This window comes from Colossoma macropomum, unplaced genomic scaffold (assembly GCF_904425465.1).
Source record: "Colossoma macropomum unplaced genomic scaffold, Colossoma_macropomum, whole genome shotgun sequence".
NCBI lineage: Eukaryota > Metazoa > Chordata > Actinopteri > Characiformes > Serrasalmidae > Colossoma > Colossoma macropomum.
Genome location: NW_023494805.1, coordinates 28,841,670 through 28,859,805, shown reverse-complemented (window position 1 = coordinate 28,859,805; position 18,136 = coordinate 28,841,670). Strand labels below are relative to the sequence as shown.

Genomic DNA, 18,136 nt, shown 5'->3' with positions numbered 1-18,136 from the left:
CGGAGCGCCGCTGAGAGGCTGAGGCTGAAGCTGAAGGCGGAGGGAGGTCAGGTTACCTTTACCTCTGTACGGCGCCGTGTCTCGCTCGTGCTGACCGCGCTTGTTTATCCGCCGCTCGCGCGCTGAGCTCCTGCACGGCTGGACGGGAGGAAAAGCTGAGAGGCGCTCTCTCTCTCTCTCTCTCTCTCTCTCTCCCTCTCTCTCTCTCTCTCTCTCTATCTCTCTCACTCTCTTACACACACACACACGGTGCACACACACTCACACGCATAGCGTCGGATCGGATTTGAAACTAATGGGAGGGGTAAAGAGAGAGAGAGGGAGAGAGAGAGAGTATTTAGTTAGCAGCATATTTATGTTACACTGAGTAATATTTACATATATGCTATATATAACATGGTATAGCGTGAAATAACCCTACTCTTTTACATGCATCACCTATTTAACTATAAGAATTAACACCAGAATGATGAATATTTTGAGTAAACAAAATGTGTAACTCCACAATATTTGCAATATATTGAGCACAGCTGGTAGATTAAACTTCACTCTGCACCTAGGCTGCAGATTACTCTGGGGTACACTAATAAACATCTATATAAAACTATATATAACTATACATTTAGTGGTACATTACCCCTATCACTACAGGATATCTTGTAGCACCACCACTCTGGAACTTCAGAATATTTTGTAGTATCACCACTCTATAACTTCAGAATATTTTGAGTACCATCACTCTATAACTTCAGACTGCTTAAGCACCCACTTAAAATCATTTAGCACCCCATTAGCACCCCTTGAAAATGTCCTTTTGGCCTTTTTTAAAATACAAATTTATTTTGTATGTATTTTGCATCTAATTTGAGTACCAGTTCATAAATCTTTTCTACCTCCCACAAGATATGTGCATAATTAATTTGTGTACGAGGTACACACATTAACTACGAGTGCACAGTAGAGTGCTGATACAGGATTGGTCATTTTAGAGTACTCTTAATTAAAACTTTGATCTTCAGTTAGTCACTAAATATATATTCACTGCTATTGTGAGACTCTCACAGAAAACTTTTTTTTTTTGGTGAGCCATTTAAACATGGATCACATCTTATTCCTTCTGAAAGACAACAACAAAGGTCAGAACTAAACAGTGAAAGTACCAACTGCTCCCACTTTGAGTCAGTTACAGCACTGCTTCAGTACATGTGAGTTTATTGCAGCCTGATCATCTTCACAGCTGCAAGGACCACTGTGACACTGCGATGATTGATCACAGGCCCACTTAATCAAACAGGGAAAGGATATTTATTAAGCTGCATTTTTTAAGATAGCAAAATTTTATTTGTTTTCTGCGAGTGTTGTCACTGTGTTATGGCCAATCCAATCATTACACTCTTCACAGTTTCTCAGCCTTCCAATCACTGCTTAGCAACCGTTGCTATTTGTCATTGTTTCAAGCCATTATCTACACACCAGTGTTTGAATTTATAGCTCCAGCTGTCAAAAGACCTAGAGGATATGTAAAAGTGAGATCCTGTCCTTGATAGAGTATGTCATTCTTTACCCATCCAAAGCCGAAAACAAATAATCATAAGTTGTTGTCGTCAAAGGTCTGCGACTTTTTACAGTATTTACAGTGTTCTTTTACTAGCTACAAAAGCTAAGATGCCCTGCCTAAACGCCAAAGCAAACATTTCCTAAAATGCATTGAGTCATCAAAGGTAAGACATACATGTTTTTTCATGCCTGTCATGGTAGTATGCCTAAGTGTTTATGTTTGCTGTGTTGTTTTTCCTCATCTCTGTACATCTCAGCTGTCTGATTGCAACATGTTTATGTTGTCTTCATCGGGCAGAAGTTGTGCCTGTGGTGTGCAGACGCATGCTTTATATTAAAGCAGGCTTTAAGCACCCCTGTTAGTTAGTGAAGTCTTGGTTGTGTTTATGTGAACCTAGCTTTCTGTTTGATTGCTATCGTTTTGTGTCACTCAAGTGTTGAAACAGGTAGGGTGACAACTGCACTACTATTAGCAATGGGTTATAGCCTGATGTTATGACATGTTTGGAAATTGTATCTACCAAGTCGGCCTACCCACCTCTTCACAGGCCTACTCAAGAATTTATTTCTGCCTATGCCACTGGTGTGAGCACTGTGCACATCAATAAAATGCAGAACAATTAGTTGTGAAAAGCAAAAGTACATGCAGACTACTTGATGAAACATGGGTGACAGCAAGCCTCAGACATGCGCTCAAATACCGGACACTTCATATTGAATTTAGACTATGGGTCAGTATGGGTTAGTGACTGGCCAACCCACATGCCCCTTAGCCCCGAACTTTATAACGCCAGAATATTTTGTAGTACATTAGCCCTAACTCTATAACTCCAGAATATTTTGTAGTACATTAGCCCTAACTCTACAACTCTAGAATATTTTGTAGTACATTAGCCCTAACTCTATAACTCTAGAATATTTTGTAACACATTAGCCCTAACTCTATAACTCCAGAATATTTTGTAGTACATTAGCCCTAACTCTATAACTCCAGAATATTTTGTAATGCATTAGCCCTAACTCTATAACTCTAGAATATTTTGTAATACATTAGCCCTAACTCTATAACTCTAGAATATTTTGTAGTACATTAGCCCTAACTCTATAACTCCAGAATATTTTGTAATACATTAGCCCTAACTCTATAACTCTAGAATATTTTGTAGTACATTAGCCCTAACTCTATAACTCCAGAATATTTTGTAGTACATTAGCCCTAACTCTATAACTCTAGAATATTTTGTAATACATTAGCCCTAACTCTATAACTCTAGAATATTTTGTAATACATTAGCCCTAACTCTATAACTCCAGAATATTTTGTTATGCATTAGCCCTAACTCTATAACTCTAGAATATTTTGTAATACATTAGCCCTAACTCTATAACTCCAGAATATTTTGTAGTACATTAGCCCTAACTCTATAACTCCAGAATATTTTGTAGTACATTAGCCCTAACTCTATAACTCTAGAATATTTTGTAGTACATTAGCCCTAACTCTATAACTCCAGAATATTTTGTAGTACATTAGCCCTAACTCTATAACTCTAGAATATTTTGTAGTACATTAGCCCTAACTCTATAACTCCAGAATATTTTGTTATGCATTAGCCCTAACTCTATAACTCCAGAATATTTTGTAATACATTAGCCCTAACTCTATAACTCTAGAATATTTTGTAGTACATTAGCCCTAACTCTATAACTCCAGAATATTTTGTTATGCATTAGCCCTAACTCTATAACTCTAGAATATTTTGTAATACATTAGCCCTAACTCTATAACTCCAGAATATTTTGTAGTACATTAGCCCTAACTCTATAACTCTAGAATATTTTGTAATACATTAGCCCTAACTCTATAACTCTAGAATATTTTGTAATACATTAGCCCAAACTCTATAACTCCAGAATATTTTGTAGTACATTAGCCCTAACTCTATAACTCTAGAATATTTTGTAATACATTAGCCCTAACTCTATAACTCCAGAATATTTTGTAGTACATTAGCCCTAACTCTATAACTCTAGAATATTTTGTAATACATTAGCCCTAACTCTATAACTCCAGAATATTTTGTAGTACATTAGCCCTAACTCTATAACTCTAGAATAGTTTGTAGTACATTAGCCCTAACTCTATAACTCTAGAATATTTTGTAGTACATTAGCCCTAATTCTATAACTCTAGGATATTTTGTAATGCATTAGCCCTAACTCTATAACTCCAGAATATTTTGTAGCATGTTAGCCCTAACTCTATAACTCCAGAATATTTTGTAGCATGTAAGCCCTAACTCTATAACTCTAGAATATTTTGTAGTACATTAGCCCTAATTCTATAACTCCAGAATATTTTGTAATACATTAGCCCTAACTCTATAACTCCAGAATATTTTGTAGTACATTAGCCCTAACTCTATAACTCTAGAATATTTTGTAACACATTAGCCCTAACTCTATAACTCCAGAATATTTTGTAATACATTAGCCCTAACTCTATAACTCTAGAATATTTTGTAGTACATTAGCCCTAACTCTATAACTCTAGAATATTTTGTAGTACATTAGCCCTAACTCTATAACTCTAGAATATTTTGTAGTACATTAGCCCTAATTCTATAACTCCAGGATATTTTGTAATGCATTAGCCCTAACTCTATAACTCCAGATTATTTTGTAGCATGTTAGCCCTAACTCTATAACTCTAGAATATTTTGTAGTACATTAGCCCTAATTCTATAACTCCAGGATATTTTGTAATGCATTAGCCCTAACTCTATAACTCCAGAATATTTTGTAGCATGTTAGCCCTAACTCTATAACTCTAGAATATTTTGTAATACATTAGCCCTATCTCTATAACTCCAGAATATTTTGTAGCATGTAAGCCCTAACTCTATAACTCCAGAATATTTTGTAGTACATTAGCCCTAACTCTATAACTCCAGAATATTTTGTAGTACATTAGCCCTAACTCTATAACTCCAGAATATTTTGTAGTACATTAGCCCTAACTCTATAACTCTAGAATATTTTGTAATGCATTAGCCCTAACTCTATAACTCCAGAATATTTTGTAGTACATTAGCCCTAACTCTATAACTCCAGAATATTTTGTAGTACATTAGCCCTAACTCTATAACTCTAGAATATTTTGTAGTACATTAGCCCTAACTCTATAACTCCAGAATATTTTGTAATGCATTAGCCCTAACTCTATAACTCCAGAATATTTTGTAGCATTAGCCCTAACTCTATAACTCCAGAATATTTTGTAGTACATTAGCCCTAACTCTATAACTCCAGAATATTTTGTAGTACATTAGCCCTAACTCTATAACTCCAGAATATTTTGTAGTACATTAGCCCTAACTCTATAACTCCAGAATATTTTGTAATGCATTAGCCCTAACTCTATAACTCCAGAATATTTTGTAGCATGTTAGCCCTAACTCTATAACTCCAGAATATTTTGTAGTACATTAGCCCTAACTCTATAACTCTAGAATATTTTGTAGTACATTAGCCCTAATTCTATAACTCCAGGATATTTTGTAATGCATTAGCCCTAACTCTATAACTCCAGAATATTTTGTATACATTAGCCCTAACTCTATAACTCCAGAATATTTTGTAGTACATTAGCCCTAACTCTATAACTCCAGAATATTTTGTAGTACATTAGCCCTAACTCTGTAACTCCAGAATATTTTGTAGTACATTAGCCCTAACTCTATAACTCCAGAATATTTTGTAGCATGTAAGCCCTAACTCTATAACTCCAGAATATTTTGTAGTACATTAGCCCTAACTCTATAACTCTAGAATATTTTGTTATGCATTAGCCCTAACTCTATAACTCCAGAATATTTTGTAGTACATTAGCCCTAACTCTATAACTCCAGAATATTTTGTAGTACATTAGCCCTAACTCTATAACTCCAGAATATTTTGTAGTACATTAGCCCTAACTCTATAACTCTAGAATATTTTGTAATGCATTAGCCCTAACTCTATAACTCCAGAATATTTTGTAGTACATTAGCCCTAACTCTATAACTCCAGAATATTTTGTAGTACATTAGCCCTAACTCTATAACTCCAGAATATTTTGTAGTACATTAGCCCTAACTCTATAACTCCAGAATATTTTGTAGTACATTAGCCCTAACTCTATAACTCTAGAATATTTTGTAGTACATTAGCCCTAATTCTATAACTCCAGGATATTTTGTAATGCATTAGCCCTAACTCTATAACTCCAGAATATTTTGTAGCATGTAAGCCCTAACTCTGTAACTCCAGAATATTTTGTAGTACATTAGCCCTAACTCTATAACTCCAGAATATTTTGTAGTACATTAGCCCTAACTCTATAACTCCAGATATTTTGTAATGCATTAGCCCTAACTCTATAACTCCAGAATATTTTGTTATGCATTAGCCCTAACTCTATAACTCCAGAATATTTTGTAATACATTAGCCCTAACTCTATAACTCTAGAATATTTTGTAGTACATTAGCCCTAACTCTATAACTCCAGAATATTTTGTAGTACATTAGCCCTAACTCTATAACTCTAGAATATTTTGTAGCATTAGCCCTAACTCTATAACTCTAGAATATTTTGTAGCATGTTAGCCCTAACTCTATAACTCCAGAATATTTTGTAGCATGTTAGCCCTAACTCTATAACTCCAGAATATTTTGTAGCATGTTAGCCCTAACTCTATAACTCCAAATATTTTGCAGTACATTAGCTCTGAATCTATACATCTAGAATATTCCCTGGTACACTAAATGCCATAAAGCTATAACTCTATATATAATGCTAGCAAATTTTTATTCGTATTAAATATTATGTATATTGTCAGCTGCATATGCATTCTGCATACAAGTTCGACTTAAAAGTTAAATGTTAAATTATGAGAAATATGTACATTGTGATTCCAAACAGTAACTCATCCAGTGGATACATGTTCTGGTTATATATGTTGTGTAGGTAATACTGGGGTTATTTCACACTACAACATGTTCTGTACTAACTATAACTCTTTAACTTTGAAATGTTATGTATCATTTATATATTATTTTATTTTATTTTATATAGAGTATAAACTTTACTATTTATACTATTTCTCATAGCTCTATAGCCCCAAAACAGTTTGCGGCACCTATGTACTATGTAACTATGCTACTCCAAAACATATCATGGTACACAGCAGTATTTAGCCTTTACTCTATAACATCAGCACATTTTGTGGTACACTAAATTAGGAAGAAGTGATGATATTTTGCAGTGTATGCTTCTGAAATGCCAAGATGCTAGAGAGCAGATGGTTTTTGCTGAGACGTAGCTTTCTTTAATCTTTAAAGGCCACAGGAGAATCCAAGCTGACCTGAGATCAGTGTAAAAGCCAGTTGTGAAAGGGGAGAGGGTTCAGAGAAGAGACATGTTGCTACAGGTTCTTTTTCCTGATCTGTAGAGGGTTGTACCTCACAGATCTGAGTCCAGATTGTCCCTGAGATTTCAAGTGTTGAGCTCTAAATACAAAACACAACAGACTATAACATAACATTTTCACAAGGTTCTAGAACAGTCATTCCCCACCTGATTTTCTTTGTCTACAAACTTTTGAATGTTTAGTGTATTTTCTAATCTCGGTGAGGGTCACTGCACAGTGATTCTCAACCCTGTCCTCAAGGTCCTCCAGGTGGTCCACATTTTTTCCTTCATACCTATATGCTGCGAGTTGGGTTGGAGCAGAAATGTGGACCGGCTTGGGAACCACTGCTCTAGAGCATTTTGTTTATTTGTGAAGTGACCCACACAGAGCTTGGTCAATACACTAAATATCCAAAAGTTTGTAAATAGAGTTTCTCATCCAGCATTTTTTTCTGAAATCAAGGCTATTAATAGGGGGTTTATTCTCTCCTTGCTGCAGTAATATTCTCTGCTCTTCTGGGAAGACTTTATGTTGGAACACTGCTGTGAGGATTTGATTGCATTCAGCCATAAGAGCATTGGTGGAGTGAGGCACTGATGTAGGATGATTAGTTCTGGATCACAAATGCCACTCTCATCCCAAAGGTATTAGATGGAGCTCCATCACTCCAGAGAATGCTGTTCCACTGCTCTGGAGCCCAATACTGGAGGCTTTATACTCCTCTAGACAATGCCTGACACTGGGAATGGTGATCTTAGGGTCACATGCGGCTGCTCCAGAGCATCCAATTCTGTTGTAAATTCTAATCAGAACACAAACAAGAGCAAATCCAAATCCATGGAAATTTCCCCCCAGTTCATTTCAGTGGTTAGAAGTGCACTGTCGGATGTGTCCCCTTAACTGCTTCCCTCCCTTTGGGTTTACTGAGCAAAATCAGCAGCGCTGAATGACCTCCCATTGAATTAAACAGAAGCAGTTTAACTCAGTGGAAGTAAATTGAACCTGGTGGGAGTTCATTTAGCCCTGGCAACTTCACCTGCTCTTCCTGAGGCCTTTTCATTTTAAACAAGTGGACTGGTGCAGTGTTCTTCCCAGTATCCCTTCCCTATTCTGTTGTTTTCTCTTCCCTCCTCCCTCCTTCCTCCGACGCACTAGTTGCGGATGGCTGGAGGCATCTCACGCTTTTTTTACACCCACCAGATGCTATGAAAAGCACAAGTCGATCAAGGCCGCCCTTTATGCTGACCTGGGACCACTTTTGCCAGTTGTTACAGTCTTAGAGCTGGACTTTGGGCAGATGAAACTGCTTCTGGATCAGTGCTGAAGTGCCCAGTCTTACTGCACTATGGTAAAGCACCCAACTGCTGGAATGGAAGAAGAATGTGGTGCGTGCTGACGCCTGTGGATCCTCACTCTCTCTCTCCTTAAATGACTTTCTCATTTCAGATTGCTTTTAAAGCTTATTTCGAATTAAATGAATGAGGGGAGTTCTGAGCCTACTTTGCTGGTTGCTGAAACTCATCTTTGGTGCATTAATGGCTGCCTGGTATTCATCCTCATAATACCTTCAATAGGCTTTTACCACTCAAATGCTCTTTCACAATATCCACACTGCGACGGTAAAGCGGTCATTATTCTGTGCCATTAGAAGACAGCAAAATTGCAACAAATTGCAGTCTGCTTTCATGGTCAATAGGCCTCATTAGAAGGCGATGGCCTGCACATGTGGATTGGGTAGATGCTTTTATTTAGAGCTGAAATATTGACCGCTAAACCAATACAATGCTTATTTAACACTTTCTCACCTGGTGTATCCACACACATTGTCTTTAGGCTCTTCTCATTTTCTCAAAATATAAGCTGCATTTTTTTAAATCCTCCCTAATGGACAGCAACGAAGCACCCTCACATCTTCAAAATGCCCATGCATCTGTATCAGCATGCGGATGTTTTGTCCTCACTAACAGCTAAATACATGCTCACCCACGTACACAAACACGACCTCATTAAGAGTAGCCTAGTAATGAACCGAGAATTCATAGAAAAATTAGAGACTGCTGACCTGCCTGGTCTATTTTTTCAGCATATGAGTCATATTTCTCAGTTGTATAACATTTCCCACCTGTGGCTGGTGAAAAGCCCCACGCATTTCCAGCAGCCTCCACATACAGTGGCAGTGTGTGCGGGTTATGGCTCTCTGCTGCCCCCCAGCGCCACTGCCGCACACTGCATCGCTCCACTTGCGCCAGTTACGAAAGGCTTACCAGGGCAGCTTCGCTTCATTTTTCACCATCCTCCTCATATTCCACACAGCTGTAGCGCTGAGGAATCAGTATAAATCCTGCCACCAATTAATTAGTACCAGCTCATTTACGTCTCAGACAAAAAGGTCACAGTAGATGGCCAACACCATTAAGACCAAATTAAAACAAACAAACAAACATGATACATTCACTGTTTTTTTCAGTATCTTGGATATTGCACGCGCATGTTTATTGTACGTCTTCTAACAAAGCCTAATTTGCTGAGAGGTAATTTCTCCTCCTAAACATTTTCACAGTTGCTTGCTTGATATTCCAGACCAATTAGCCGCACGATCACGCAGCGTGCAAACACAATGCACAGTCAGATGGTTTGAGAAACAGAGTGACTGTGCTGAGATGCTGGTTACCATGAGAACATGAAGAGAGGAGCTTCGCACTGCTTGGATGATTCATTTAGGAACCTTTGGGAGATTTTTTGGAAAACACCAGGGAGGCGCGAGGATCACGTACATATGAATAGAACACGGTTCACATTCTAAACTCATAATCCACACCAACAGTCGCGCCCACCAACACCACCACTCACACTCTCAGCGTGACAGAGCAGCAGCAGCGCTGACTGTGGAGTCACTGATTTCAGTCTGATGATCAGCTCAAAGCTGCGCAGTGAGCGGGAGGAGCGCACAGATACATCAGTGCTGTATTGATCCGGTATCGATTCAACTGCATCGATTTTGGAATGTTAGATTCGATTATTATTTATATTAGGCTAATATACAAGCACTTTCTTGGAAGGAGGGAATAAAATTGGGTTATTTTCAAACATCAGTTAATTAATTGGTTGATTCATTTTAAGAGCTTGGTATTGTTTTTACTGTCTACTTTCCACTGTTGTATAAATCAATAAATCAATCAATCAATCAATCAATCAATTGATTCATTCTAAGAGCATAGCAGTTATTACTGCCTATTATCCACTACATTATACATACATACATACATACATCATCTAAACCGCTTATCCTTCTGGGTCATGGTGAGGGTACTACATTATAAATAATTCAATTAAATTTATTAGTTAATCAATTCATTTTAAGAGCATGGCATTGTTTTTTCTGTCTACTTTCCACTGCTGTATAAATCAATCAATCAATCAGTCAATCAGTCAATTATTTAATTAATTAACAGATTGATTTCTAGAACTTAGTATTGTTTTTACTGTCTGTTTTTCACTACTGTGTAAATAACAGACATACCACATACTCATTGTGAAACTCGTCGGAAACATCTGCCTCATAGATAAACTTATAGGTTTACAGTTACTGACTGTAGCCCATCTGTTGATGTACAGTTTATCAGCCCACCTCTACCCCTTCCATTAATGTAAAAGGACCACCATAGGACCACCATTGTGACCAGATATTATCGGAGTGGTGGACCATTCTCAGCACAGCACACTCTTAAACATAAAGGTGCCAGAAATCAATCTTTGTAAAGCCATAGAAGAACCATTTTGGCTCCCTAATGAAAGCTTTCAGTTGATGGTTCTTTAGAGATTAAATGTTTGAGTGTGAACCTTTTAATATTATAAAGAACCTTCATATAACATAAAGATTCAATGAAGAAACCTTAAACACACACTAATGTCGCTCTACCATGTTAGTGTCACTGCAGTGCTGAGAATTACCCACCAAATAACAGCTGGTAGTTCTATGGTGGCCCCTGTGTAGTTGTGCAGCAACAGATAGGCTACAGTTAGTACCTGGAAACCTACAAAATGCGTCTATTGCCAGGGAGTGTTTCAGAACTGCAGATGAACCAAAGTATTGTGAGCTTATAAATTCACACCTTTAATGAGGAGCATATGCTTATCCTCAGATAGCTTCATATGTTGCCATATGGAGCTACAGAAGATCACACATTCTCCTTCAATCCAGGATAATACAGATGTATCAGTAATGAAAAGACCTCTCTCTCTCTCTCTCTCTCTCTCTCTCTCTCTCTCTCTCTCTCCCCGAACACTAAGAAGGTGAAAGCCAGTGATTTGGGCAGGATTATCATTTGAACAGCAGACAGAAGAGGAAATCTGTGTGCTGGAGCTCACGGCAGAGGAAAACAAAAACACAGCCTAGAAATGAGTGAATCGTAAGTGGAGCTCCTCTGGGGTCAGTGAGTCAGGGAACAATCACATGCTTGTGTTTACAATGGACAGTGGGAAAATACACTTTATAGAATTCACCACATTTACCAGAAACCCTTGTTTTGCCTTATAGAAAGCCTGACTGTGCTGTAGATGAAAGGGTTGGCATGAAGCAGCTGGTCACTGTGGGGCTGTAATGAAGGCTTTTAGCATAGAGCGGCTGCTTCTGTGAATGGAAGGGTGTCTTTTATGGTTGCGCTGGACAGCGGATTTAAAACACAGGCATGTGCACGGCTCTCTCATTATTCTGGATAGCAACAATAAAAACAACAATAACAACAGACACAACAAGAAGCACTATAAGGGTGGTTTGAGGAAAAGAAACGAAAACAGGAAACCGAACAGTTCTTTTGCTGAAACAAAAATGAACCCAAAACTTAAATCATCCATAAAGGGTGAAACACTGCTTCATCTGTTGTTAACATGCCTACTCACCTCCTACAGTGGTGCTGCAGAAGTCTCTAGAGTGAAATATTCTGCTCTGAACACTACAAAAACCCTTCTGATGATGTATCTTGAAGGTGGGAGGAACATTTGAAAGACTGCAAGTGCTTCAGGCGGTCACTGCTAAAAAGCCAAATATCATGGTTGTATTTATTAGCCTTTACATCAGTGGCTACGCTAGCGGTCAGGATTTCTTTATGACATCATGTATGCCGGGTATTGTAGTGAGAGAGCATTGATGGACAAAAAAACATGAAATGGATACTTAAGCAATAGAACCTGAGAGGGAGTGTGTTATCTCTAAATAACATCACGGCTGTGATTTTATTCGCCGTAGATCATCACAGCCGTGATGTTATTTGCGATAACACACAAACTCGAGTGTTCTATTGCTTTTATATAACAGTTAAATAAATAAAGTAAGAAATAAATAAACTGGGCCGTGAACGTGGCATTTAATATGGTTTAATGTTAGCAGTTTCTTCAGCCAAATTAAAGTTCCTTAACAAGCAGCTTGTTGCTACGTCAGAGTAACAAACTCTGCTCACTCGCTGCACAGTCTGCTGTAAGCCTTGGCTTTTGAAGTGCGGACTGAGCCATAAAAACTGCTGCAATATCAAGTTTAGCTCAGTTTTGTCAATTTTTGCTAAATCAGTATTAATGTTGTTTTGTTTCAGCCAGTCTATAAAGCATCTTACAGCCCATTTTGCTTGGCAAATGGTATTGGGTTAATTTCTGGCTAATTCTAGGTTGTTTAGGTGTTCTTCTGTCACAGCTGGTAACTGAAAAGCTTGCTCAGCGGTGATGACAGTTTGGGAATTTAGTGTAGTTTCATCTTCAGAGTCTGATGTGATCTTAAAAGTATCAATTTTCTGCTTGGTGCGCAAAGTAAGAAGTAAAAACGTTCAAATGGCTTGAGCGTCTCCCACAGCTGTGAAAGTCGTTGCTTAGCAACGGCGTCTCAGCGGAGTGATAGTGTTTGTGAAAAACGCTTCTCAACCAATCAGCTTGCATGGCCGGAACTAACTGTTGTATAAAAAATAATAAATTCTGATGAGGCTGAGAGATACAATAATACAGAATACAGAATACAGAATATAACATAACATGACAAATAATATATTAAATTCTACACTCTAAAAATGATGGTTTTTCAAAGGTTCTTTAGTAAAGAAAATGGTTCTATATAAAAACATGAACATTCAAAGAACCCTTTGCATGCCTAATGGGTTCTTTGCATTGTGAAAGGGTTCTTCAGGTTCTGCTGTACATGATTCTATATAGAACCTCTTTGGAAATGGTTCTATATAGCACCAAAAAGGGTTATTCTATTGTTGCAAGCTTGACATCATAACAATGATGAACTTTTCAAAAAAGTCCTATATAGAACCATCTACAGTACATTCTCCATCAACCTGAAGAACACTTTCACAATGCAAAGAACCCTTTAGGCATGCAAAGGGTTCTTTGAGTGTTCATGTTTCTATATAGAACCATTTTCTTTACTAAAGAACCTCTGAAGAACCATCACTTTTAAGAACATAGAATTTAAAACTCAAAAAAACAATTTTCTTTACTAAAAAACCTTTGAAGAACCATCTTTAATATAGTTTTTGGTCAGAATGCTTCTTTAACTGTTCTGGAAGAGAACTGTTAAATTTAAATCTCTATTACTAGCTAATAACATTATTTTTTTGTTCCTAAAAGTAACAACAAGATTTTGAATTCACTCATTATTATTATTTAGCTTTCCAAATCTGCTATTTAATATATTGTGGCCATGTTGCCGTAGGAGGACTCAGGTCATCTGAAGACTGTGAAAGTAAAAGCAGTGCGGCAGAGCAGGCTGGAGGACGGCAAAAGAGGTGGCAGCAAGGACGCCTGGACGACGGCTGGCAAGGATGCCTGGATGGCGGCCGGCTGCGAAGACCTGCTGGCAGAGCAGCGTGGTGGCCTGGTGCATTGGCCACGACACCCCAGAGACTCTGCTCGAACTCTGTGAGGTCACCAGTGTGGCTGATCTTTGAAGGGGGGGCTATGTGACACCCCACCACTGGCTGTATGGACGTAATAGCGCAGGAGGCATGGCCATCCAAAGAGGCAATGTGAAGAGGCTCTCGGGAAACGACATGCTCACGGTAGGAGAGACCATTATTATAGATAAGTTGTTGTTAACATGTGCAGCAGTGTTGGTTGTGCTATTCTGTGTTTGGCTGTGAGGTGGTTGGTGTTGAGTTTTTGTCTACCATGGAGTGATATGGCTAGAAGTGGCCTGCCTATTATCCCAGCTGCTTGGTTAGCGCAGAGCAGTGGTTCTCCCTTGCTGCCTGCTCCATAAAAGAGCATTCACCTTTAAAGCACAATGTTTCCTGCATCTTCTGCTTGGCTGACACTGCAGTATTAGATAATAGGAACAGAATGAACCAGTTTAAGAACATTATATTGGGGTTGGAACCCATTTGTTTTATTCCATTTCTAAGCCCTGCTGAGAGGTAAAACTGACAAAAAACAACTGCATCTGCCCTTTTATTCCTTCTTTCTTTCTCTCCGTCCTCCTTTGCCCCCATCAGCACTGGCCTTTGCTGACCCCTCTCTTCTTTCTCCATAGCCATTGTCCATGTCCCTCCGCTTCACTCCTTCCACAAATACACCAGGTTTATTTTTACTCAGCTGTCGCTTGCGGGTGGCTAATGTGAGGTGACATGCTGCTGTCAGTTGGAGGAGCTCGGGGTTAAAGCAGCAGGGAAGTGTCCCTACCCTTAGCTCAAGCTGATAAAAACCCCCCCTGGCTTTCTGTTTCATCACAGTGAAGCCCCTGCTGTGGCCCACCGCGACTAAGCACAACACCCATCCTGCTCGGCCCAGAGCAACATCCAAGTGATGCATAAGAGGGAGAGAGTGAAGTTGGCAATGCTGTACACTAGGGGTGTAAAAATGCACCCATGCATGGCCGTCCATTGATCTGACAGTAGCGACTGAATTGCATCCATATTGGAACAATAGACGGACCACCCCAGTGTTCAGCAGAAAACTTCTAAGAACTGAACTAAAATCCTTACAGATTTCTTTGAAAAACTGAATGCAAGTCTCTCAAAAAGAGTGGAAGCAATGCCATGTTGTGCAGCTTTCTAGTGAAGTTTCCCTTAAACAAAAGTACTTTTTCTTTAGGCCAAAATAAAATGCTGGGGCTTTACAGAAGCACAGGATTTTGTTTTTAGTTTATGATTCAGAATTATTTTTAAAACAACACTGAATGCAGCAAAGTGCTATTTGCACAATAGTACAGTGGGGAAAAAGAGATCATACTTTATTGAATATTATTGAAATGAATTAAAATGGATTATAAGTGATGCAGTTAAATGAGTACCTTCAGAGTGTTGCATCACACTGCATGGATGCATATTTACTCTCCTAAAATCAGAGCCTACTGGCCAATCTGAGATAGAGCTGATCCAGGTACAGTCCCTATAAACCGACGGTACCCGTCTCACACACACACACACACACACACACACACACACAAAGCAGACACTTGCGTGAGGTCAAAGTGATAAGCACAGTCCTTGGTGCCAGAAGCCTTTCATAACGTGAAAAATGAATCCCTCCTGCTCTCTCTCTCTCTCTCTTTCTGTCGTTTTCTCTCTCTCTCTCTCTCTCTCTCTCTCTCTCTCTCTCTCTCTCTCCGCCCCTCCTCCCTCTCTGGGGAAGACATTCAGTGTGCATTTTTCTGATGGCCACTTCATCCATGATAACACACAAAAGAATTTTAAAGCAATGGTATAAAGATTCTAAGCATCATGAAAGAGAGACAGAGGGAGAGAGAGAGAGGAAGACAGAGAGAGACAAAGACAGAGAGAGAGAGAGAACAAGAATCTGAGAAGGAGAAATCGAGAAGGACAGTGAAGGAGAAAAAATGATAAGGAGAGACAGAAAGAAAATAGAGAGGTTAAGGAGGAGAAAGGGAGAGAGAGAGAGAGAGAGAGAGAGAGAGAGAGAGAGAGAGGGGAGAGAGAGTGTGTATGTGTGTGCGTATGTGTAGGAGGTGGTCAGTCTGAGGCTGAGCTCATGTCTAGCAGACTGTCAGAGAGAGCGCTGCTCTGAGGAGGATTGATTATGTCACTGTGTCGCTGACAGTGTGTGTGTGTGTGTGTGTGTGTGTGTGTTAGACAGAGCTAGCTTCATACCTTCACAGCTCTGAATTCATGCTACAGTGCACAGATGTGAAAAAATCCTCACGCCCTATCTGTTTGTATGTGACATTTCACAAACTCTTCACCAGAACACACTCTAATCAATAACATCCTCTCAGTCTCTGAATCACTGCTCACTGCAATCCAGCATCATTACACAGTCAATACACAGCCTCCTGCAACAGCTACACATACAGAGAGTCCAAACCAGCACTGGTGGACTATATACACTATGTTATAGCAATAACACTATAGATGATGAGCTAACAGTGATAACCAGGAGGGCATAGCAGACTACCCTTGTATCAGCCAGCCATCAGTTCTGACAGTTTCAAGATCTTCCTGTTCATCCGCGCAAACTTTGGAATCACCAGCCCTGAAAGGCTGTGGTTTGAGTCTTACTTGACTCCTACTTCACTGGCATCCTGTGGCTGGCTATAAAGCAAAAAAAAAAAAAAATGGCATGCTCTTACTTGAAGGCAAGGGCCAAAACCTGATCTGCACCTAGAGCCCATCTAGCTTCAAGTATAACTCGGCTTGACCCACCATCCTTTAAGACACATGGTAGACAAGCATGAAGACTCTTCTCTATCCTGGTGCCCAGGTGGTGGAACAAACATTCATTGGCTCTCTGAACAGCTGCTCACTTTATACACCAACTGAATAACCATCTGTCTGAAAAGTGAACACCAATCGTGCACTTCAGAAATGTCTTCGCTCTGTATCATGTATTTCTGTATCTACAGAACAGTGCAAAAATTCACCCTTTTTAATTTTCATTCAATGTGTCCATTAATGCATGAAAGTAGAAGTGTAAAAATGCATCATGAACTGGGTCAACGCATTGTGAGCAGCGACGCTTACCAGCACTTTTTTAGGAACACCTGTACATCTGCTAATTCATGTAATAATATAATCAGCCAATCATGTGGCAGCAGTGCAGTAAATAAAATCATGCAGATATTGGCCAGCAGCTTCAAGTAATGTTCAATGTGTCTATTAAGTACAATTTGTTCATTTTTTAGGATATTTCAGAGAAGATTAGATATAAGATAATCCACTTGCATAAGGAAGGAAAAGTACTTTCTTCTTTGAGAGAGAGGAGAAAATCAAGCTCCACTCTTATTTCAGATCTGAAAAAATCCACAGGTGTTTCTGTCCATCCACCCACTGTGAGAAGACAACTTAACACTATGAGTATGAAAGGATGTGTAGCTGTCAAGAAGCCATTCAGAAGAAAAGGAAATAGACAAAAAAATGTAAAATTTAAAATCAAACAAAGAAGCTGCTGGTGTTCTCAAAACAATGGACTGGCTACCTCAGAGTCCAGAACTCAACATCACTGAATGTCTTTGGGATTACTTGGATCATGAAAAGCAGAAAATGCAAACAACTTCTAAGACTGAACTTTGGATCCCTGCCAAATACTTTAAAAAACTGAAAGCAAGTCTACTGAAATAACCAAAAAACTACAATGTTTTTATTGTCTATATTTCACTGTAAATAGTTTCTCCAGTGAAATGTGTGTAAAACTGCTTCGATTTTGGAATGTTGTGCTGTTACTTCAATGAAATAATTGCTCAAGGAAAAATAAAAGCAGCAAACATAAATGTAACCTACTCTAGTCTAAAGTCTAAATGCTTGAAAATAGAGGTGTAAAAATGGATCATGAACTGTACAACATGTTGAGGTGGATGGGCTACAACAGATTCCACTTCTGTCAGCCAAGAACAGAAAGCTTAGGCTGATGTGGGCACAGGCTCACCAAAACTGGACAGTTGAAGGCTGGAAAAACGTAGCCTGGTCTGAATCTTGATTTTGGCTGAGGCAGACTGATAGTAGGATCAACATTTGACACCAACAACATGATTCCATGGACCCAGCCTGCCTTGTGTCAACAGTCCAGGCTGGTGGAGGTGGAGTATTGGTGTGGGGAATGTTTCTTGGCCCACTTCTAGCCCGTAAATACCAATCAGTCATTGCTTGAATGCCACAGCTTTTTTGGGTATTGTTGCTGACCATGTGCA

At 39.0% G+C, this 18,136-nt stretch overlaps 1 protein-coding gene across 3 annotated transcripts in view; it reads right to left on the bottom strand.

Moving 5' to 3' along the window:
* Positions 1-208, bottom strand: part of si:dkey-172j4.3 (diacylglycerol kinase eta) — a 106,767-nt gene extending 106,559 nt beyond the window's left edge. Inside the window, exon 1 of one of the 3 annotated variants that reach the window (XM_036596112.1) lies at positions 63-208. The gene's annotated coding sequence lies outside the window, so the exon portion shown is untranslated. Of the gene's footprint in view, positions 1-56 lie in introns of all 3 variants that reach the window. The other 2 variants (XM_036596110.1, XM_036596109.1) reach the window with 2 other exon arrangements.
* Between the last annotated feature and the right edge of the window lie 17,928 nt (positions 209-18,136).